We start from the raw sequence: 20,805 nt of genomic DNA on the forward strand, positions 1-20,805 counted from the left end.
GGGGGGGGGGCGCTCTCTGAAGCTGCTTTCCACCCCTTCCGGAAGGGCGGGGGGCGCTGTTCTAACCCGATACCTCCGCGGGGCCCCTCTCCCTTTTCCCCTTTGGGACCCATCACTCATTCTCACCCCTCTTCTGTCACCAGGCGCTTCATCCTTGCCCTCCCGGCTGGCACCCACCTGTCACCCTAAGATAGATCCTTAGTCCCTTTCAACAGCATTTTGACCTTTGCGAGAGGACATTTGATTGACGGCCCTGCCCGCTCTGCCCCTCGGTGCCCGGCGGAGCTGCCGAGAGCGCCACCTGTTAGGGATCGGATCTCCGGTGCCAGGTCCCGGCGCGAGGCCGTGCAGCCCTGCTCTGCGGCAACATGTGTCACTGCCCGTCTCCCCGGGGCGGTGCAGGGGAGTGGGGGGCTGCTTTCCAAAGTGAACGTGTGGGCAAATCACCTCAATTTTTTTTGGGGGGGTACCCCATTCATCCCCAGGTGGGACACAGACCTCGAAAAGTACTGTCCCCAGAGGGACAAAGCTCATGCGTAGATTCTTATTACAATCCCGTTAGGGGGTACCGCCTTGTTAACGTGGAGAAACGGGCCCCCTAGCAGAGGAGGGGGTACTGCAGGGTTCTGGGTACACGGGTTGTAAAGCAGCAGAGCCTGGACTCAAAACCCGTTTTTTTCCTCTTTTGGTTTATTTTTTTATTTCATTTTTCTGAGTCGAAGGTGCTGTGCCTAGTGTTCCGTGTCCAAGGTAACCAATCAGAAATAAATGGGTGGGTGGGCTAAAAGGGGGTGACGGGCGCCGATTTACATTTGGGAATCGGTTATCTTGCCCGGGGTTTTATTTTCCAGGACAATACGCAGACAGCATCCTTTTCTTCCCCTAAGATGCCTTCTCTTAATCGAGGTTCCGAAAAAGCCAGGTGCGTGACCGGCTACCCCTGGAGCCCAGCTTTACCCTCGGCCCACCCGAGAAAAAACGTCCCTGGTCCCCTTCCCTCAGAAAATGGTGCCCACCAATGGCCCTGGTGGCGAGCGGGGCTCGTGGAGGGAAAAAACACCAGTGAGCATTGGGTGTTGGTCATGGCGGCGAGGGGCACTGCGGCAGAATTTTTTCCTCCCTTCTTTGCTGCAATCTGGGTGCGGCTAGAGCAATTTGTCATAGAATCTGGGGGGCTCATTTTTCCAGCCAATCACTTTTGGAGAAATGAGCGCATTGCAGCAGAATGCGCTGACGTCAGAGACCACCCCTTCTGCGCCTCCATATAAACCCCACCCAGCCAGCCCCTAGCGCAGACGGCGAAGAGCTGGATGGAGCGCGCCTTGGCTTGCTGGCCTTGGCCGCAGCTCCTCCGAAGAACCGGGGCGCCCACGCGAGAATCTCCCCACCAGGTGAGTAGTTGGCCATCCTTGGCGGAAAGGATGTGCAAAATAAAGGCTACACCCTCATCTGGGTCGGCCTCTGTCCTCCTGGACATGCCGAAGGACAACCGCCGGGACCTTCTCTTAGAGGTGGCCACCTCGCCTGGTCCCGAGCATCGGCAACAAAATGCTGTCAGGAAGGAAAATCTCGAGGCACATTTTTTTTGGGGGGCGGGGGAAATCAGGGCCCCATTTTCGTCCAGTTCATGAGGGTAGGGAGGGTGGTGGGGGCTGAAATGAAGAGGAGTGGGAGGAATCGGACCAAAACCGATGTCGGAATCCAGTGTCCCGTAGTCTCTGGGGTCCAAAACCCCGATTTTCTGTGTCTAAAGCTACCTTTAGAACCACAAATGGTGGGAGATATGGCGGCCGACGCATTCTGCATGCCCCGCGGATTAGGGGGGGAAGGCACCCGAAGAGAAAGGTCTCCTGGGCATATTCCTCCCACCCCCCAGTTTCTGGGTAGCATGTTGGTGGCCTGTGGGCGTGAGTAGAGGTTCGTACCCGTCAGGGATTCCCAAAGCAAGCACACAGGTTTAGTGCAGGGCCCGCTTTAGTGAAAAATTGAGAGTAAAATTTCTAACCGATATCATCTGGTTTCACTCCGCTAGACCTCCTTGTTAACGGTAGAGAGAGATGGCGCCCAAGCCAGAAGCCCCCTATGATCAGTTCTGTAGGAAGGGCGGATGGAGGGAGGGCCAAGTAATTGGGGGTACTGGCAGAGCAGAAAGGGGGGTGGGTTGGCGTGGAGAGAAGGCTGTGTCCTTGGGTCTGGGAAGCAAGAGGGAAGAGAGAAAAAACAGAAAAGGGGGTGTGTTTGGGAGGTCTGGGTGCGGGGAGCTGGGAATTGGGGGTCGGAGGGTCCTTTCAGCATTGCGTGATGGTCTCTGAAAGATTCTGACATGTTGCGGGCTTTTGATTTTTGATAAAGTCTCCGTTTGCCATTTCCTTTGTCCCTATCAAGCCCCCCCATACCACCCCCTCCCCACTCAGGGATGGCGGGCTGCGTGTGTGTGTGTGTGTGTGTGTGTGTGTGTGTGTGTGTGTGTGTGTGTGTGCGTGCACGCGCGCGCGCGTGCATGTGTGTGTGTGGGGGGCGCTAGCGGGTTGCTACGTGGCAGGTTTCTGGAATGTTTTCTTGATGGCCGCCAGAGGGCGCTGGTGGCACTGCGGAATTTTGGGGGGCGGGGTGGGGAGGGGAGGTGGCCTTTGTTCTTCTGCTGGAGGGGGTCAGGCGTGAGATTTACTGGAGAATTCTGTATTCATTACCTAAGTGGGAAATGTTTTAAGATCCCTAGGTTCACTGGGGAACGGCTGCAGGGTTCGCGCTGGGCGGAGATGCCCTGATCCACACTGGTTGCGTGACTTGGGGGTCGTGGAAATGCGTGGACGCGGATTAGTTTATTTCATTCGGTTTTCGGTTTGAGGATCTCAGGAAGGTGTGGCTCATTTGAGCAGGATGAAGAGGCCATGCAGTAGTCAATTAGGCGCCATCATGTGGGGTCTTGGAATTCTTGCTGTGGAGAAGGGAGGCTAGATTGGGGGGGGGGGGGGCAATGGTGGTTTGGATGAGTTTCGGTGGTTTTGGCCGCCTTTATATTATTTTGTAGCAATACCATATTTTGTATCATGTGTCCAGAGATCACTGAAATGAGTGAAAGCGTTGTATTGAGAACCGGGTCTTTTACGTTTTAATTTGTTTAATTGGACTTAACGAAGGTCGGGGCCAAGCTTTCTGTGTTTTTACTTATTAAAAGTGGAATCATGTTCTGGAAAGACCCTTATGGCGAGTGTTTTCTTGATATCCTCATGTCTCTTTGGTGACCCCCACTGCTGCAAGGCACCGACGGCCCTCTGGGCGGTTGCGTGGGGGTGCTGCCGCATGTCTACAGGTGGATTCTGGCTGGTGATGGCGTGCCTGCGTTTTAGGGGAATTAGTGGTCTTGTGTGATGAGCTGGGGTGGGCTGTGCCCACCCTCCTAGCCTGAGACCTGTTGGGTGCTCTCCCGCCCATCCTATGCCAGCTGTTGCCCTGGCAGCTGAGGGCCAGGCAGGGGCGGGGCGAGAGGCGCCCTCCGCAGGTGGCTGTGCTCTTGGGTCTTGGGCTCTGGAGCTGGCTGTGCGCCCCCTAGCGGTCTGTGCCTGCAAATGTTCTCAGCCCGCCAAACCCGGCTTGAGTTTGCGCGTGCGCACACAGTGAACACTTGTGTCCTGTCAATCAAGTCCTCCTTACCCCCTCCCACTTCTCTCCCTCCTCCCCTTCCACTTCTCTCCTTCCTCCCCTCCCATTTCTGCTCTCCCTCCTCCCCCTCCTATTTCTCCCGTCTCTCTGACCCCTCCCATTTCTCCCCTTCTCCCTCCCCTCCCGTTTCCCTCATCCCCCCTTTACCCCTCCTCTCTCTGATTCCTTCCTCCCTCTGTACCCCTCCCTCTTCCCTCCTCACCCCTCCCTCTTCCCTCCTCACCCCTCCCTCCTTTCTCTTCCACTCCCCGCTCCTTTCCCTCTGACAGCCCCCTCCCTCTCTCTGCTGTTCCCTCGCTGGCCATTAGAGGTCATCAAGATGGTTTCTAATCTGGCCCCCTCCCATGCCATAGGTTCTCTCTTCAGGGATGACATCACCATTCGCCTCCTTGTCTTCAAGGACCACCTGTTGATGCCCAGCTGCTGCCAAGGTGCTTGCTGCTCATCTCCACCTTACGGTATGCAACCCCTTCTTGTGGTGGTTTATGCACAACATGGCGGCCAAATCCACCCCTGCCACACTCCTCCCACCACCCCCAGACCCATGAGCAATTAAAGGACAATTTTAAATTTTAACTAATTAGTTTTAGTTATAATTAACTCATTTAAATTTTAATTAGTACCTAGAATTGGGCTTTTAAGTGGTTCCTTTAACCTTTGATCAATTGCAGAAGACATCAGGAGCGCCCATTTTTGGATCCCACCAGCATACCAAGCAGCCACTGATAGAGACCCCCTGGACCAGGACCACTGAGGCCGAAGAGGACCAGAACTGACCAACCAGCTGTTCCTCTTGGCTAAAGACTTAATCCAATGCCCTAGTGAGGGGGCATTGGACATTAACCCCTGACCTTTGCTATGCTTGTGCCTATTGCTATGAGTACTTTCCTGTAAGTCTCTGCTTGTGTTAATATGCCAGCGACCTGGAGTGTTTCCCTCCCCAAGAAGGTGTCAGTTTTTCTCAGCTGACCCTATTGTTGCCCGTATGATGTCCTGAATAGAAGGATCCCTTGGGGAACTTCTCAGGAGGGGGACCTGGGCCAAGGGCTCCGCCAGCATCTCACTGGCAATTCCAAAGCCGTGGTGGGCTTCTGGAATGAGCATGAGCCCTGACGTCATGGGCATCCCTGCCTCTTTTGGGATCTCCCTGTTCTTTCCGGGGAATGGTGATGAGAAGAGCAACCTCCTAGGGTTGTTGTGAGTATTAAATGAGCCAAATTAGCCTGGGGCAGGGCTGGGCATAGAGGAGGTGTTCAGCAAACATTTGTTGTAAGTTTGATAGGTCAGTCCATCCCCATCAGTGTCACTTGTCTTATGTCTCTTGTTTATTTTCCCACAGCACTCCGACAGCCCCTGTCCACGGGGCTCTCCTGCACAGGTAGGGCACCACCAAGAAGGGTGATGGGCTGACTTGAATAGGAACATCAATTATGCATGCAGTCATTTCCAGAGCACTTTCTGTGATCTTTGAATAGGTTATTTCTATGTCAGACATGTAGGTGAGGATCATTTACAGATAAGAATGAATGTGGCCTTGACCTGAGTAATTTTATAAAGGCGGGTGGGGATTGAACGCCCCTTCTGTGGGACAGGATTTATTCACATTAACAGTGAGGGCACTGAGGCTGGAGGAACGTAAGTATTTTGTCATACTGCTGGCAAGACGAGGGGTCAGAGTTGGACCCTGGGTGACATTGTTGCTACCTCTTACCCCCCTGGCCCAGAGTTAGACTAAGAGCTCTTGATTTCTAATCAAGCATTTGACAGCAGGACAGTGTGCTTGAAATCCTAGCTGTCTAGGGTGGTCTTGGGGATCTGGGTGGCCCCAATGCTGCTACCATGTGCTGGCTCCACCTCAATAATGGTGTGACCTTACACAAGTCGCTTAACTTCTCCAGGTCTCAGTTCCTTTCATGGTCTAAATGAGGATTAAAAATAAAAAAAAACCCACCCACCTTTATCTACCCCACACGGTGCTTTTGAAGACCAAATGATGTAACTACTATGAAAGTGCTTTGTAAATTGCTGTGGCAATTGCAAGGTCCTTAACACTCGGATTGTTCGCATGCCCAGCCCTAATAATGGGGCTAGCACCCAGTAGGTGCTGTGAGTGTGTGCGCTCAATAAATAAATTTCAAAATGAATAAAAACAGAATTAATTCAACAAACCTTTTCTGAACACCGACAATATGCCCAGCACACCAGGCCTGGTATGTGACACAGAGATGATGCAAACAGTCTCTTGGAAGCTAATTGGGGTCCTCATTTGACCAGCACTTTTTTCGTCCCCTTTTAAGCCAAGCAGTTTTGTCCAGACAAGACAAAAACAACTCAGGCCGCTTTGAGAAGCCCAGCTTGGTGTAGACAATAGCTCCCGGGCCTCTGAAAGGGCCTGATTGGATTATATGGCAAATGAAGGTGGAGGGGTGACTTGGAAGGTGACGAATGAAGTGGGCGGAGATCTGCTCTGAGTTAATCCAGGCTATTAGGAGGGAACCTTTTGTCTTCCAGAGGCTTTTGCCACTGCTTTTTACATCCTTAATGTAAGGACGCATAATTTATGGTCAGTGAAATCCAGGCCCCAGTGAGATTTGAGTGGGCTGTAAACTCAAGCCTCCCACTACCAGCGAGTAAATACAGTGAACATTTAAGTCTCCCTTTGCCGTTTGCAAAGGCCTTTTTGCAATTGTCAATTCATTTGAACCTCACAACTCCCTGTCCCGACCCGGGGCTGGCCTACCGCCTCCCAGGGGATCCGAGGCTGTCAAGGGGCCCTTCAGATTGGGGTCCACACACATTTGCACCCCCCCTTGCCTCTTGCGATGTAAAAGAAGAGGTGCCCTCTGCACTGGTCACTCCTGTCTCACCTCCAGCCTCCAGTTATCTCCTCCAACTTCCTAACTGCTCTCTCCGCAGCCTGAGCCTCCGGCTCCTCCTGTCCTCCTGTCTGGCCACTACCATCTCTCTCTTTCCTTTCACAGCCAAGCTTCTCCAAAGGCCTGTCTCCACTTGCTGTCTTCCTTCCTCACCTCCAATCTCCTCTTCAACCCACTGCTTCCTGCCTTCTCTACTCCGCCGAGCGGCCTTCACTAAGGTAATGGCTTTTCTGTAGCTTAAACTGGACAGTTGCCAGCTCACGGACACACGGACACATTTCCAGTCTTCCTCTCATGGGGCTCTTGGGCCCTTGTTCACACCTATTGACACGCAATCCCTCTAGGCTCCCCGGGGACACCTGCTCCGCATCCCTTCTTGTAGGACCTCACATAGCCAGAGCTCCGAACTTCTGGAACTTGCCTCTCACCATCTCCCCTTGGAGTTGAGTCCTGGCTAACCCACCTAGTTAAGCTGAGGCCCTGGGGTAGGTCAGTTTCTCCAAGCCACTTTTTCTCAGTTGCAAAATAGGATTAATAATGTTCACCTGGCGGGTCCGGCGAACTATCTTGCAGGTAAGAACCAGACACTATTTGAGGGACTTGAAATAAGGTCATTAAAGTATTCGTGAGAAAATTCAATTAGAGTCGCCATCAGATTTTCTTACAGGTAAAGTTCCCACGGGGAGGACCATAGAGAGGAGAAAGAAGTGGAGGGGAGGGGGGGGGGGGGGAAGGAGAGGTGGGGGAGAAAGGAAAGAATGAGAAAAGGCACCAAAGACAATGAAGCAGGGAAGGGGACTTAGAAAATATTAACATCGGCGGAAAACACATCTAGGGAAAGGTTTCCTCTCGTGTCGGGGTTGGGCTAAAATAAACAGGAAAAAGGTTTTAAATTAATGATCCAAGTGACAAGTCCCAGGAAGCTTTCAAATCAAATTGCCCCGTTTTGGGGTTTTAACTCCTATCAAGTTTAACCTCTTTACCGCCTTCATCCTGGTTAAATCCTCCCCGGACCCTTTGCTGGTGATTAAGTCCTAAAGGTACACATCGTCTTTCAATGAATGAATGGCCAACAGAAAGGGCCCTTCCCCTCCCCCCAGCTGTGTTTTTCAGTTTCCTTGCACTTTCCGCCCTTTCCCCTTAATGAACACAGGGCTAGTCTTGGACCTTGTCAAGGAAGAGGCTGCAGACGCTAATGAGGGAGCTGCTGGGCTCCAGCGTTCCTCATAAGGAGCCTTCTTTGTCTGTGAAGGAAAAACACACTGATTATCATAATGAGGTGAACCGGCGTCTGCAGGGCAGAGGCGATGGTCCCAAGGCCACACTTGTAATTTCGGGGCCGGGGCCCAGGTTTCCTTTGCTCCTCATTTAAGCCTTGGCGAGGCCCACTGAGTGGGGCTGAACGTGGAAGGCGGCTTTGGGGACAGGGCTGCTTTGCAGAAAGTTTCTTTGTTGGGCCCGGCAGGCAGCTGCACTGGGCCAGGGGCTGCCTGCCTGTGGGATTCACTCACAGATGAGGACATGGGGTGCAGGGCTCCCACTCCAGCATGCACCTCACTTGTTTCAGCATCCACTGGACATGAAAAGCATGCCACGTCACAGGTGTAGGACCCGTGGGATCACAAAGGCACCCCCCTGGAAGGGCATGGTTTGGGGTTCACATTTTGGTCCCGCGTTCTGAGGAGAGAGGTTCAGAGAACCAGAGGATTGTCAAGGGGACTTGACGATAGCTCTTGCATCAGAACGTGTCCTTCCCCCTCTCATACGTCCTGCGTCCCACCTGAACCCCCTTCTATCCTGATACTTGAACTCCCCCTGCCCGTTAATGTCAGTGGGTATGGCCAGAGCCTGAAACTTGCCCTCTGTCTCAAGTTCTGGACATTTCCCACCCCCAGGTAGATCAAGCAGTTAAATCAGATTCCTTCAATTCCACTTCAGACTCTGGCCAGACCTGCAGCCAAATGGAAAAGAACTAAGAGGGAAGTGGGGTACTTGGAGCAAGAAAACTTGATTAGTAGGAAACTTACCCCTCTCCCTTCACTTACCTGTCAGCTGAAGGCCTGAATCAGTTCTGCCCTCTTCCCAAGTTAGCAAAACCAGCTCTCATCCGGCTCCCCAATAAAAAAGTTGAAGGCCCTACCTTAGAGGTGACCCAGATGTTACCCAGACTAGGGGACTGGAGAGGAAAAGAACAGAACAATTTCTGGTATTTTTACATGAGAGGATGCATTTTAAATAGGGGGGAAAAATCCAGAGGACTTCTCACCTCAAATTCATACTGATGATTCACATACAAGCCCAAGGTCACCAATATTTCAGCATTTGAGCCCCTGAGGAGGGGTGGAAGGCATGAGTTGGCTAGGATCTTGGGGGTTTGTGTTATTCCTGGAGCCCCGACTGCCTGGCCCTAGGGGAAACTGGCTCCCACATCCCCTCCTGCTTGGGCTTCTGGGCCAACTGGTCTTTAGCTTTTCTGTGTTCACCGGCAGAGGGGTCCGAGCGCATGGCTCCCTTGAGTGTAGGGGTGGCACCTGCTTGCATGCTTGAGCACGTGGGACCCTTCGTCCCACTCTCCCAGCTCAGAGGTCTTGGGTGACTTCCTGGGTTGACCCCTGCTCTCCAGAGCCCACTCTTCACATCCATCCTTAAGTCAACCCTGGCGGCTCCGGTGATGGAGGAGGAGGGTTGAACCAGGTGGGATACTAGAGGATGAGTAGGACCCAGAGATGCTCCCCCTTCTCCAGCTCTTCTCAGCTCTGGTTTTCTGTTTTTGCTTGTTCCCACCTCTGGTCTTCATGCCGCCTCCTCTCTTCCCTCACCCCTCCACCGCCACTTCCTAACCCAGTGTTCTGGGGGGGCCCCTAGGCCAGCCCACACCTCCTTTGGGTGTCCCAGCACCAGCCTGGCACACGTGGGGCTCAGTAAAAGTATGTGGGATGTTTGTTTGTTTGGGCAGGTGAGTCAACGAAGGACCTCGGCTGCTAGAGGAGTTGTTGGGATGCTAGGAGTTAACCTGTAGGTCAAAAGGGTGGAGAGTGGGTTTCAATTTAGGGAGGGGTGGGCACCCCCCACTTGAGCAGGGGCCTTGCCGGTCTTGCCCCTTCATTCACTCACGCGGCCAACCTTCATCCAACAGTTGATCATTACTGAGCTAGCCCATAGCCCGGCCCGGCCTGAGCACCCGCCACGCTAGCCAGTCCCTTGATGGCCTCTGCCCTCGGGAGAGCGGGCCGGGGGGTGTCGTTGCCGAGGGCGGCCTTGGCCTCCCAGCACTGGCGCAGCGACTGCTCTGTAGAAGGCAGGACAGTGGGACTGCTAGGGGCTGGCCTGGTTTGCCTCAGCCCCTCCTGCCCTCTCTGCCTCCCCCACTCAGCCCATAGCTGAAGGCTGACGGCTGTTATGCACCCCGGAATGTGGTATGTGTACCCTTGGGCTCTGGCCTTGCGGTCTCCCTCTTGAGTTGGGGTCCGTGAGCTGGACCCCTCCCTCTATAATACCTGCCTCCCGCCTGGGGCTAAATCCAGCTCCTTTCTTTGGCTGGAGATTGTCCTGTGCACAGGACAAGTGGCTGGGAACCTCCAGGGAGCTCTGTAGGCTCTGCCTCTGCTTGGCTGCCTACCTGTCGCTCTACCTGGCGGCTCCTCCCCTGGTCTGTTGCCCACTTGGAGCTCTGCTTTCCCCCTTCTCTGTGCCCGACTCACCCGGCTTATGACCCTGTGGGCCTCAGCTGCCCAGCCCTCTGTCTTACAGGGTGGCTACCTGCCCCTGCTGCTCCGTCACCCACCTTTCACACCCCGCAGCCCAACGAGCCATTTCTCCCCACTGCTGCCCAGGCTGCCAACAGGCCCCCAGTGCCTAGGGGACAAGCCCCTGCTGGCATGCTGCCTCCTGCAAACATCCTCAAATGCCTACCCGCCTTTGCCTGGCTTCCCAGGGTCTGCGTGACCTTCGGTCCTGCCTCCTTCCCTCACAGATCCCTTGTTGTACCCAAGCAGGTAATCCCATGGCCTGCCCCGCCCCTGTGAGTCCCTGGCCCTGCTCACCCCACGTCACCCCAAGTCTCTAGTTGGTTTGGGAGCTGCCACCCAGGCCTTTGGCTTTTCCCATCACTGCTCATTCCCACGAGCCACCTCCCTCCACCGAAACCCAGACTTCTGGTGAGACTGGGCTCTGCCTTAAGTGGGGCTTTTCTGGGGTGCTGGCCTTGCTGTATTCTAACTTTCTGTCCCTCCCCAAGGTTGACCCGGGGCCGGGTCAGCTGAAGAACTGATGGAAGAGCCCCCGAGGACACCGCCCTGGACCAAGCCCTCCTTCCCAACAGCTGCGTGGCACCCCGCGCCCAGCCTCTCGCCTCCGTCCTGGTTTGGGGTGAGTGTTTTGCTTTCTCGTAACACCAAGATTTCATTAAGTCCACCTCACATTCAAGAATGTACACATTTAGCTTGGGGGCAGGGGTCACTCCCTTCTACTCCAACTCGGGGCCTGGGAATCTGGCTGCTGCCTGGAGCCCCACCAAGCCAGCGTGTGACGGGGCCGCCCTGGTTGACCGGATGCTGTGGGCCCCCCTGTACGGTAAGTGAGGAGCGTCCAACTCTGGTCTGGGCCCCGAGAACTGGCTTGGGTCAGGCACATAATAGGTCCTCAACAAAGCTTCACTGAGCATGTTCATGAGATGAAAAGGGGTGCATCTGCTCTCTCGAGCACCCCCCACTTTTGGAGACATGGCAGCAGGAATGCCTGTCTGCTCTGCAGCTAGAAAAACATTTCTGCCCCAAGCCATGGCAACCTCAGTCCCTGAGAGAATGCCGGCTCCCCGCACACGAGGCTTTGATAATGTCCTTTAATCAAATAGTGGTTTTGAGTGAGTTCTTCTCTTGGCCTCTGTTCCTTCCCCCTGAAATTGCAGCGAGATGGGAATGTTTGTGTTTGTTTACACACAATCAGTGATGGTGGGGAAGAAGAAGAAAGCGGGATGGCAGCCACACACCAGCCCAGGCGTCATCCGTTTCTCCGCGGTTCACTCGTTCATGCCGCCTGGGCGCTCAGGGCGGGGGTCCTTCTGCGGTGTCGGAGACGAGGTTTGCCTTCAGGCCCAGAGGGTCCACTTGGGTGTCCTGGGAGGTCCCACGTAGCGGTGGGGACGGCTAAGCAAGGTGACAGGAAGAGAAGAGGCTTCGCGGCCGGCACCCTCCTTTCTGGGGTCCCGGTGGCCGAGTTCAGGAAAGGTGAAGCCTGAGTCCCGTGGAGGGACACGGGGGGTTTTCAGAGGTGGCAGCCCAGTGGGGCTGTCCTGGTGAGCGGCTGAGCTGCTGGGTGAATGATGAGCGCAGACTGCCAGGCGTCCAGCTGGGAGATGAGGTCGACCTGTAGGCCAGGGTGAATCTGATTCAGTCCCCCAGATGCCAACACTCCCTCCTAGTTGAGGTGGGTCCTTGGGGTCCCACGCAGCACCCACAATTCTTTTGAGGGCATTTTCAGAGCAGCTCCTTCACAGCCCCGCCTCCTCCCCCAAATGGAAATGGGGTGCGGATATTGAAATAAAACGCATCAGTGTAGGCAGAGAGGGGCCGAGGGATGCGGACCTGGGCACTGCTGCCTGTGTGTGCTTGTTCTCACTCCTGGGGGAGCCCGGCAGGCTGGAGAGAGGTGGGGGGTGTGTGCCCAGGGCTCAGCCCAGGGAGGGGCTCCAGGAAGACTGTGCCCTGTGATATTTACTCCACAGCTGGCATTTGCCAAGCCACCTGCAAACACGGTGCTGAGGAAGACAGGCTGGGCGGGAACTTTACACAGAACTCCTGGGGGGTTCGATCCGGAGCTTACCCAAGAGATCCGTGGAGCTAGTCTGAGCCGAATGCCCAGGGCTTCTAGACTCTTCCTTAGGGCCATCTCAGGACTCCTTCAAGGTGGGCTGAGCTGAGGGTCAGAGTCAAGGTGAGAGCAAGTGCCCAGCCAGGTCCAGACTTTGCCCCTCACCCTGCTCAGTAGTTTAGGGTGGTCGGGCTTTGGGCCCACCTGTATGTCAGGTACACTTGTGAATGGTCAATTCCAGGCAAATACACATTTTGGGGTTTGTGTGGCATAAGCACAAAATCGATAATGATAGATCACATTCTCAATTAAAGAAGTTGAACATATTGTAAATCAGCCTTGCATCCCAGCCATCTCAGGAATGGCAGAAGGGCCATTGTTAAGTGTCAGAAAATATTTTCAGGAGACTTCTTTTTTGGCGGGTCGGTCCATCCTTGAGCAGTAAGGAGCAGAAGTGAGACCCCGAACAGCCAGAGGAGACTGTCACTGTGGTGGGTGGCGGTTTTCTGGCCCTTTTGTCCTTATACTAAGCTGTTCTCTGGGGTCTGCTTCTACCCGGATGCTTTCGGATGGGCATAGATGTCGGGGAAGAGGTGGCGGTCTTGTCTGGAAGCTGGCCCTCCCGCCCCGCCTGCCTCCCCAGGGTGCAAGGCAGAGGGGCCCATGTGTCACTCAGCTTCTCTACTTGTGGAGACGAAGAAGGTGCTCCCTCTTGGCACCCCCCAGTTTGCCCACCTGCAGGTTTGCTTGTGGGGGGCTGATTGCAGCCTCCAGGATCCCTGCCCTGGTGCCTCCTGACTCGTGAGTCAAACCCCCAGTGTTTTTCCAAGCACATTTCTCCAAGTAATGTCAAACCCTGGCAAGGCCAAGGGCAGCTCGATGCATGTGTTTCTTATTCATTCATGTACATGCCGAAACGTAGACGTGTTTTTTATGTGCAATCTGACTTCCAGAAAGAAAAGATGAATCTGTCCATCTCTAATGAGCTTGCTAATGAATTTTTCCTTGAAAAGAAGAAGGCGGCTTTACACAGAATTTACACACTTTTCCCTTGGAAAAAAAAAAAAAAGGAAGGTGGCCTTACACAGAAATGACCCAAATGAAGGTCCCATAGGGTTACAGGGCCGTGGCCAATGTAGAAACCAGCAGCGTCGGTTCCGTGTTTCAGAGTCAGGAAAGGTATGAAGGCAGGGAGCCCTCAACAGTACCTCCTGGGTACAAGGCACTGCAGTAGGACAGGACAGGACATGGAGAGGGGTCCCAAGTTCCTCTGGGTCGAATAGAGGTGGGAGGACCCCCTACTTTTGCCAAGGCAAGCTGCCCCATACCTAAGAGGTGCATCGTTGAAGTGCCCATACATCCTGCAATTTCTAGCGCCTCCCTAGTGCATTTTAGACACTTGGACCCATATTCCAGTCTTCATTGGAAAACGGATCACTCCAGCCATTGTTGGGGGAGCTAAGTGTGATTAGAAAATCTCCAGATATGTCTCTAATTGTCTTCTCAGCCCCCTGCCTGCCTAAGTCCTCGCTGGTCATGGGGACCAGTGAGCAGAGCAGGTGCTGGGTGGCTGAGACCGGGGTGGCCCCACCTTGGGGGGATGTGTGTGAGAGAGGAGTTAATTAAGGGAAAGGATGGTGGAGGGTATAGACATGACTCTCTTAATTGCTCTCCAATTTCTTTGGGCTTAGAAAAAAAAAATCCAGATGGAGACTTCTTAAATCCCCCACCCTGGGGGTCGGGGCCAAGGAAGGCTCCCCACCACCTTTTGCTTGGCGTCGCTCTGCGCAGTGAATAGGGTCTTTGGCAGGGGCTTAAGGAGGAGACTCTTAGCCTGGGAGCTCCCAGGGCCGGTTCAGCTGGGAACAAAGGCGCGGGCAGAAAGGAATGTGGGGGAGCCCGTGGAGAACAGCCACCTGGGGTAATTGGGAGGGCTGAGTGCAGATGAGTTTTCCCAGGTCTGTGAATACATTCTTTCAATAGAAGGTGCCTTTTCTTCAGATGAAAAGAAGAAAACCTCAATTACCTTCCCCTGAGGAGGAGGGTGTGGGAGTGTGTGTGTGTCCCCTCTGGGGGCTGCTGCCCCCGCGGGCTCCCTTGCCCTTGTGTGTGTCTTCAGAGACGCAGACAAGAGGCTACACAAAGGCGTGCTTAGCCAGCCATGCCAGCCGCGTGACCCCGGCCATGCTCGCGCTCCGTGTTCTAGGGCTTTCTTTCTGCGAGTTTCTCAGGAGGAAGAATCAGTGGCTGTGCCTATAAACAAGAATTTGATCAAACTGGGCCCGATGCCCGAGAGACAGCCAGAGAGACAGAATGGGGCCAAGGACAAAACTCCAGGATGGAAAGTTGGGGAAGGAGGACAGTCGGGGGGCCAAAGGCTGACCGCATGTCTGTGCCGGCCATCCAGGGCCGCAGCTGCGTGGCCCCTGCTGCCTCCTGGCCCTGTGTTGAGGCCACCCCCCCGAGGGGATAGAGTCCTTCCTACCAGGCTAAGAAGTTGGGGCTGGGGGCCCGGGGATCCATGGAACTGTGCTGGGATCAGGAAAGATGGGGGAGAGTCCGCAGGGGTCCCGGGAGCAGGGACAGCCCGGAACAAGGGGACCTGTTGAGATGGAGGGAAAACAGAGCCACCATTGCCCTAAACTGCCCTGAGGGCTTGAGTCCCCTCCCTTGGAACCAGAACAAAGTCCCTGAAAGAGAGGAAGGAGTCCCGGGTCTCAGTCTTGGCTGGTGTCTTTGTGACCACTGGCTTCCGGACCTCATTTTTCCCACCTGTAGAGTGAGGCAGTAGCCTGTCAGGTGTGCATAATCCGTGGTGGGGCAGAAGGAGAAGCCTGGGCATCAGTCTTGGCCAGGCCAGGCCCTGTTTTACCAGAGGAGGGGTCGGAGGTCCCCCGTGTCCAGAATGGGCCCCCACAAGTCTCCTAGCTGGGCACTGGGATGAAGGCACACCCCTGCTACTTGGGACTGGCCAGGTGGTCAGAGGAGAGCTTCTCGGGACCCAGGGTCAGGCAGCAGCCGTAAGAGGCCTTTTGGACACCTGGTTCCAGCCCATGCATAGCACTAACTATAGTGGGCCCCTGTCTCCAGTCCTCTGGGACTCAGTTTTCCCATCTGTGAAATGGGGCGGTACCTCATCACCATTTTCTGAGTGCCCCTGTTGCTTTGGGACCCTTCCAGCTTCCTCAGTGGTCATCTGTGACCTGTTTGTTTGTTTGCCGGGTCGTTAGAGTCAGGGGCTGAGCTTATTGGTCCATTACCTTCCAAGAGGTGTACTTTAGGGACAAGGAAACCAGATCCCAGGTGGCAGGCCTGGCTGTGAACCTGTTGCGACGCTGGCTCCGCTCGACCAGCCTGGCAATGGGGTTGCAGCCAGTAGCCGGCCTCCCGGTCAGCTTCTCATGAACACAGATGCTAAGAGTGCTCACGTCCCACACTAGCTCCAAGGGACTGTGTGGTGCAAGGATTGCATTTTGTGGAGCACTTTTCCAAACGTGTGGGCCGCCGGCCAGTCCTGGAAACCCTCTGGGCAATGGAGCGGTCACTGTGTAATGAGACCGGCCCGCGGCTGCAGTCCCGGGAGGGTACGGCAGCCACACCTTCCCTGCGGCTCACCCTGTGCCTTTGGGTAACGAGACCCTTGGCAACACACAGTACCCTGGCCCGCTCAGCCGAGAACTTCCTGAAGAAGCCATCGGGGTGGCAAGTTCTGGAAAAGTGATCAGCAACCGGCCCTGTGCCGCTGCCTGCCCCAGCCCCAGCTTTGCAAACATTCCCAGCCATCTCTTTGTGCTTCAGTGGGCGCTAATAAACAGCTCCCGAAACCTCGGTCAGGCTGCACCCGTCATTACCATGGTGGGCTGCAGCTTTGTTTGGTGACCTTGGTTACTACAATACCTGCGAGCTGAAACAAGGAATCAAAAAATTGCCAGCTTCAATTAGACCAGCAGACTGCCTTTCCCAAGGCTGCCTCTGCCATTCTATCCATTAACGGTACCCGCACGCCAAATAGGCCCTAATTCTCTCTAATTGCCCACTCCTGGAGCAAAGAGTGAAATTCCAGGAAGAGGCATATGTAAACATCCTTCACCACCCGCCAAGGGGAGTGAGGCGGCTGAGGGGGCCGGCGACAGAGAGAGGGGACAGGATTTCAAAAGATGTTCCAATTACCGCTCTCATTTTTGTAAATGGGCCCATAATGCACAGGGCCCTGGCCCTCACAAAGGTCCAGGAAATGAGTTCTGCACAGACCTGCGTCGCAGAGCGGGCTCTAACCATCCAATTATTTGTCCCCAAAGACAGGTCAGATCACTTAGGTTCTATGTGCCTCCAGAAAAGAGTGAGTTTAGAAATCTTGGGATGCTGAACTAGAGTGTTCTAACCCCATTAAGCCGGGGAGGAGGTAGGGGTTGGGTCCACGGCGCTTCCTGGGTGGATCTGGAGCTCAGCGCACCCATTTGTGAGGTCTCCCAGCACCAGCATGTGACAGCTGTCCCTCTGGACCCTGTAAGGGGAACTTGAGTTTTCCTGGGGTGCGAGGCACTGGCTCATCTTTGCAGCTTCTCTGACGTCTATTAAGATGACAGCTCACGACCATGTTATTAGTACAACACGCAAATCCAGGGCTGCGTCTTCCCAGGACAGCCTGGGGTCTGCACACAAGTTCATCCAGGGCAACCAGGAACTCAGGGCGCATGGTCCCCTCACCCCCAGCAGAAGCAGGTACCATTAAACTACCTAAAAGACCAGAACAATCCCCAAAGTACTTCCCTGCTCCTATCCTGGGGGCCGTGGCCGTGCCCGTAGTCAGTCCTGCTGCAGTTTCAGGCTCCGGAGTCCCTTTTTCCTCTTGGGGAGCCCTGTGGATGGTGACAGGGCCACCGCAGGTGTCTCAGGCTCCTGGGCAGGGCTGGGCACATCTCAGGTGGTAGGTATCCCACACAAACGGAGGTCCTGGGACCCTTAGATAACCAGTCCGCCTTCAGCCACTCACGAGCTGTAACTGCTTCATCAGCACTTATCTTTAAAAGTCTTTTTGTTTTTTGGATAGAAAAGCAACCACTTAGGGAAAAACAGTGCTTGGGAAGCTCAAGGCCAAGGAAGGAGGTTTGAGGAGGGTTTAGAGGTAAAAAGTGTATCCCCAGTGCCCCGTGCGGGTGTTGGGAGCCCCAGTGAGTGATACAGCAGGGAATGGAGAGGCCAAGGCAGCAGGGGTATCCCCAATGGCTCACATCAGGGCAGGCGAGTTGGCGAGAGCCTCTTCCTTGGGGTTCCCTGGAGGGCCAGGGGTAGCCTGCCCCCTCTCCTTCTCTCCCCAGTCTCAGGCTCCGCACTCTCACCTACCTTCCTGGTCAAACCTCAGCCATTGCAGACTACCTGTTGGCCACACCTACTTACCTTCACTAGACTCTTAATCATTGTATGTTCAAAATCCACTCACTTAAAAATTTGTAATGAAGAGACTCTTTCTTCTGAGTAGTTTTAGGTTTACAGAAAAAGTCAGTGGTGAATCCAAAGAATTCCCATTTCACCCCCACACCCCCAATTTCCCCTGTCATTAGCATCTTGCATTAGAGTGGCACATTGTTACAATCGATGAGCCAATATACGGTTGGCTCTCTGGATCCGTGGGTTCTGCACCCATGAATTCATCCCAACGTGGATTGAAAATATTTGGGAAAATAGTCACGTTGCTGCTGACAACGTGTGTTGTGTCGTGAGGCCTACAGAGGCTGCTGGCTGCCTTTTTTCTTGTTGCCATTCCCTAAACAGGCTTTTTTCTTGTCGCCATTCCCTAAACAATCCCTTGTAACAACTACTTAGGCAGCATTTACACTGTATGAGGCATGACAAGCAACCTAGAGGTGATTTAAAGTCTGCCGGAGAGTGTGCAGGGGTGACACGCCAACTTTACACCACTTTAGGTGAGGGACAGATTTCAGTATCTGAGGGGGGTCCTGGAACCAATCCCCCGTGGATGCCGAGGGACGATTCTAATGACCTACCTGCCATTACCCATCTCACTTTCTTTAAACTCAAAATTTAAGGCAAATGCTTGAAGTCAGAGGCTTGATATGCCTGGTCAGGGCTTTTCATGGTGCTGATTAAAAAGGGTGCACCCTTCACCCTAACCGGTTTGGCTGAGTGGATAGAGCGTCGGCCTGCAGACTGAAGGGTCCCGGGTTCGATTCTGGTCAAGGGCATGTGCCTTGGTTGTGGGCACATCCCCAGTGGGAAGTGTGCAGGAGGCAGCTGATCGATGTTTCTCTCTCACTGATGTTTCTAACTCTATCCCTCTCCCTTCCTCTCTGTAAAAAATCAATAAAATATATTTAAAAAAATAAGTGTGCACCCTTCCTAAAGTGAAGCTGTCTGTCCAGGCACTGTCGTCATTCATCCCATGATGTGTGTGCCCTGGCTTTAGGGAACACTGCCTGTTAAAGACCTCGTGACCCTTAGTGTCACCCACAACCCACTTCTCTGTGTCATCCAGGGCCAGCTGCTCTGCGGGTCACCTGCCCACCACGCTGCACTGTACACATCTCCCTGAGCACACACTGATGGCCGCTGGCCCTTCCAGCCAGGCAGAATGCCCTTCCAGGGAGCATCCCGTCCACGCTTTTGTGGTCCAGCTCAGCTCTCACTTGTGCAGCGGCCCTAAACTTTTGAGTTTCACAAAACAACGTAGTACATGGGTAGCACCAACCGTAGGAGCCATGTTCCATGCTGTCCCCTGCCCTGTCCTCTCCATCGGTGGCTGAAGTTGGGGTGGGGAGCTAGGCAGGCACGTGAGAGCATGACCCAGTGTATGGAAAAGAGAGATGCTTGGTGTCACCAGTTCCATACTTGCTAGAGTCTGGGGAGTCCCTGCTCCATTCAGTCGGGCAAGGTTCTCCTTAGTGACTAGTGCCTTGTCTCTCCAGAGGAAGCCATCGTCCGGAATTCGTCGTGGGATGGGACCTCAGACAAGCAACCCCCGCATCCTCCACCTGTAAAATCGTAAGTTCCCGGAGAGCGGAGCACACACCTATGGCCTTGTCACTGAGGGTGGGGGGCCGCCGCTTTGCACACTGCCAGGCGAGCCTCGTGGGAGGGACTGCTAAGCACTGGTCTGCTTGCAGGGAGGTGGGTGCCCAGCAAGCGAGTGGAATGAGGACCTTGGGGGGCTCATGTTCTAAGGCAGGACCTCCAGCCTCTTGTGTTGTGGCAAAGAATTCTATAGGCGGCTTCGAGGGCCAGACCCTAAAAGAATTTCTTTCACTCCCGAAATGAATGGCCCTTTCATTACTGAGTGTCCCTTTGGCTCTCGTGCTGCAGGGCAGCCTACGATGGAAGTGCCCTTTTGAGCTGGGGGCCTTCGCAGGCCACTGAAAGAGCTCGGGCCGAGGGACCTGCCTTTCAAATGGGCTTGCAGCCCCAATGACCTCGCTCACCTCCTTGAAATGTCTGGAAAACAGAATGGGCAGATTTTCTGTCTTCACGGTGTCCGGCTAAACCTCTTCAAGTTCTTTATTGTTGAGAACTGAGACACTCAGCAATGGTAATGGGTCATTCCTTTTGTATTTGCCTTGAAAGGCCAAAATATTTTTATATTGCTACAAACAAAGCTTCCTATTTAAAAATGAACTCCATATCCGTTGTTTCCCACCGGGGAGACCGTGCACGACGTGTGTGTCTCTGTGTACTCCCGGGGCCTGAAACTGCTTTCTCCTGGGGATAGCCATGCACAGGGCCTGGGGGAAGTGCCCGCCCTGTCCCCAGTGCGTCTAGGATACACAAACTTTGACTATACCTGTGCCTGCTCCTGCCATGTAAATGTGTTAAGGACTGGGGGTTGTGCACACCTTGATCTTGGTGGTTAACTCGGTAAGGTAAAAAAAAGGCCTAAGGTATGGTGATCTTATTGGTTCGATGAAGGAATTAATAAATAAATAGGTAAAGAAGCAACGAGCCAGAATGAGAGTGTACGCTGAACAAGATCCAATGTGATGCATGGAGATCAATATGTAAGTCAACAAAATACTGAATCAATGTGTACATAAGGCCACACACGAACTGGTATCAGGTCATTATGGACCAAGGAATATTTGTCATTCAAATATAGAGCACCTAAAGTTTTTCAACAAAAGAATAAAAGGTAAATAAAGGAAAGAAGAAGTAAGTAGAAATGTATAAACCAATGGTGACTGTCCTGTATTGTATGTGTAAAAGCTTGCTAAGGGGGTGGATTTTATGTAAAGCATTCTTATCATAATTAGTAATAATACATACAAGGGTGAGAGGAACCTTTTCAAGGTGGAGGACAGGTTGTAGTGATGGTTTCACAGTGCACACTTACCTCCAAATTCTGATGTGCATGCGTACATTTATTGTGCAGCTTTTTGTCAAAAAGGTAAAAATTAAAATAAAGAGAAAGTTACTATGGAAAACCCCACAAACAGTGGTGAGGTTCCGAGAC

At 53.8% G+C, this 20,805-nt stretch overlaps 1 long non-coding RNA gene across 3 annotated transcripts in view; it reads left to right on the forward strand.

The window, feature by feature from the left end:
* Positions 1-603: 603 nt before the first annotated feature.
* Positions 604-20,805, forward strand: part of LOC308246615 — a 35,812-nt gene continuing 15,610 nt past the window's right edge. The window contains exons 1-9 of one of the 3 annotated variants that reach the window (XR_013960427.1): positions 604-750; positions 852-922; positions 1,189-1,391; positions 4,017-4,121; positions 4,335-5,041; positions 6,645-6,757; positions 10,535-10,696; positions 10,777-10,907; positions 19,271-19,346. This is a non-coding gene — a long non-coding RNA (uncharacterized lncRNA). Of the gene's footprint in view, positions 751-851; positions 923-1,188; positions 1,392-4,016; positions 4,122-4,334; positions 5,042-6,644; positions 6,758-10,531; positions 10,697-10,776; positions 10,908-19,270; positions 19,347-20,805 lie in introns of those variants that run through there. The other 2 variants (XR_013960428.1, XR_013960429.1) reach the window with 2 other exon arrangements.

This window comes from Plecotus auritus, assembly GCF_963455305.1.
Source record: "Plecotus auritus genome assembly, chromosome: 1".
Lineage (NCBI taxonomy): Eukaryota > Metazoa > Chordata > Mammalia > Chiroptera > Vespertilionidae > Plecotus > Plecotus auritus.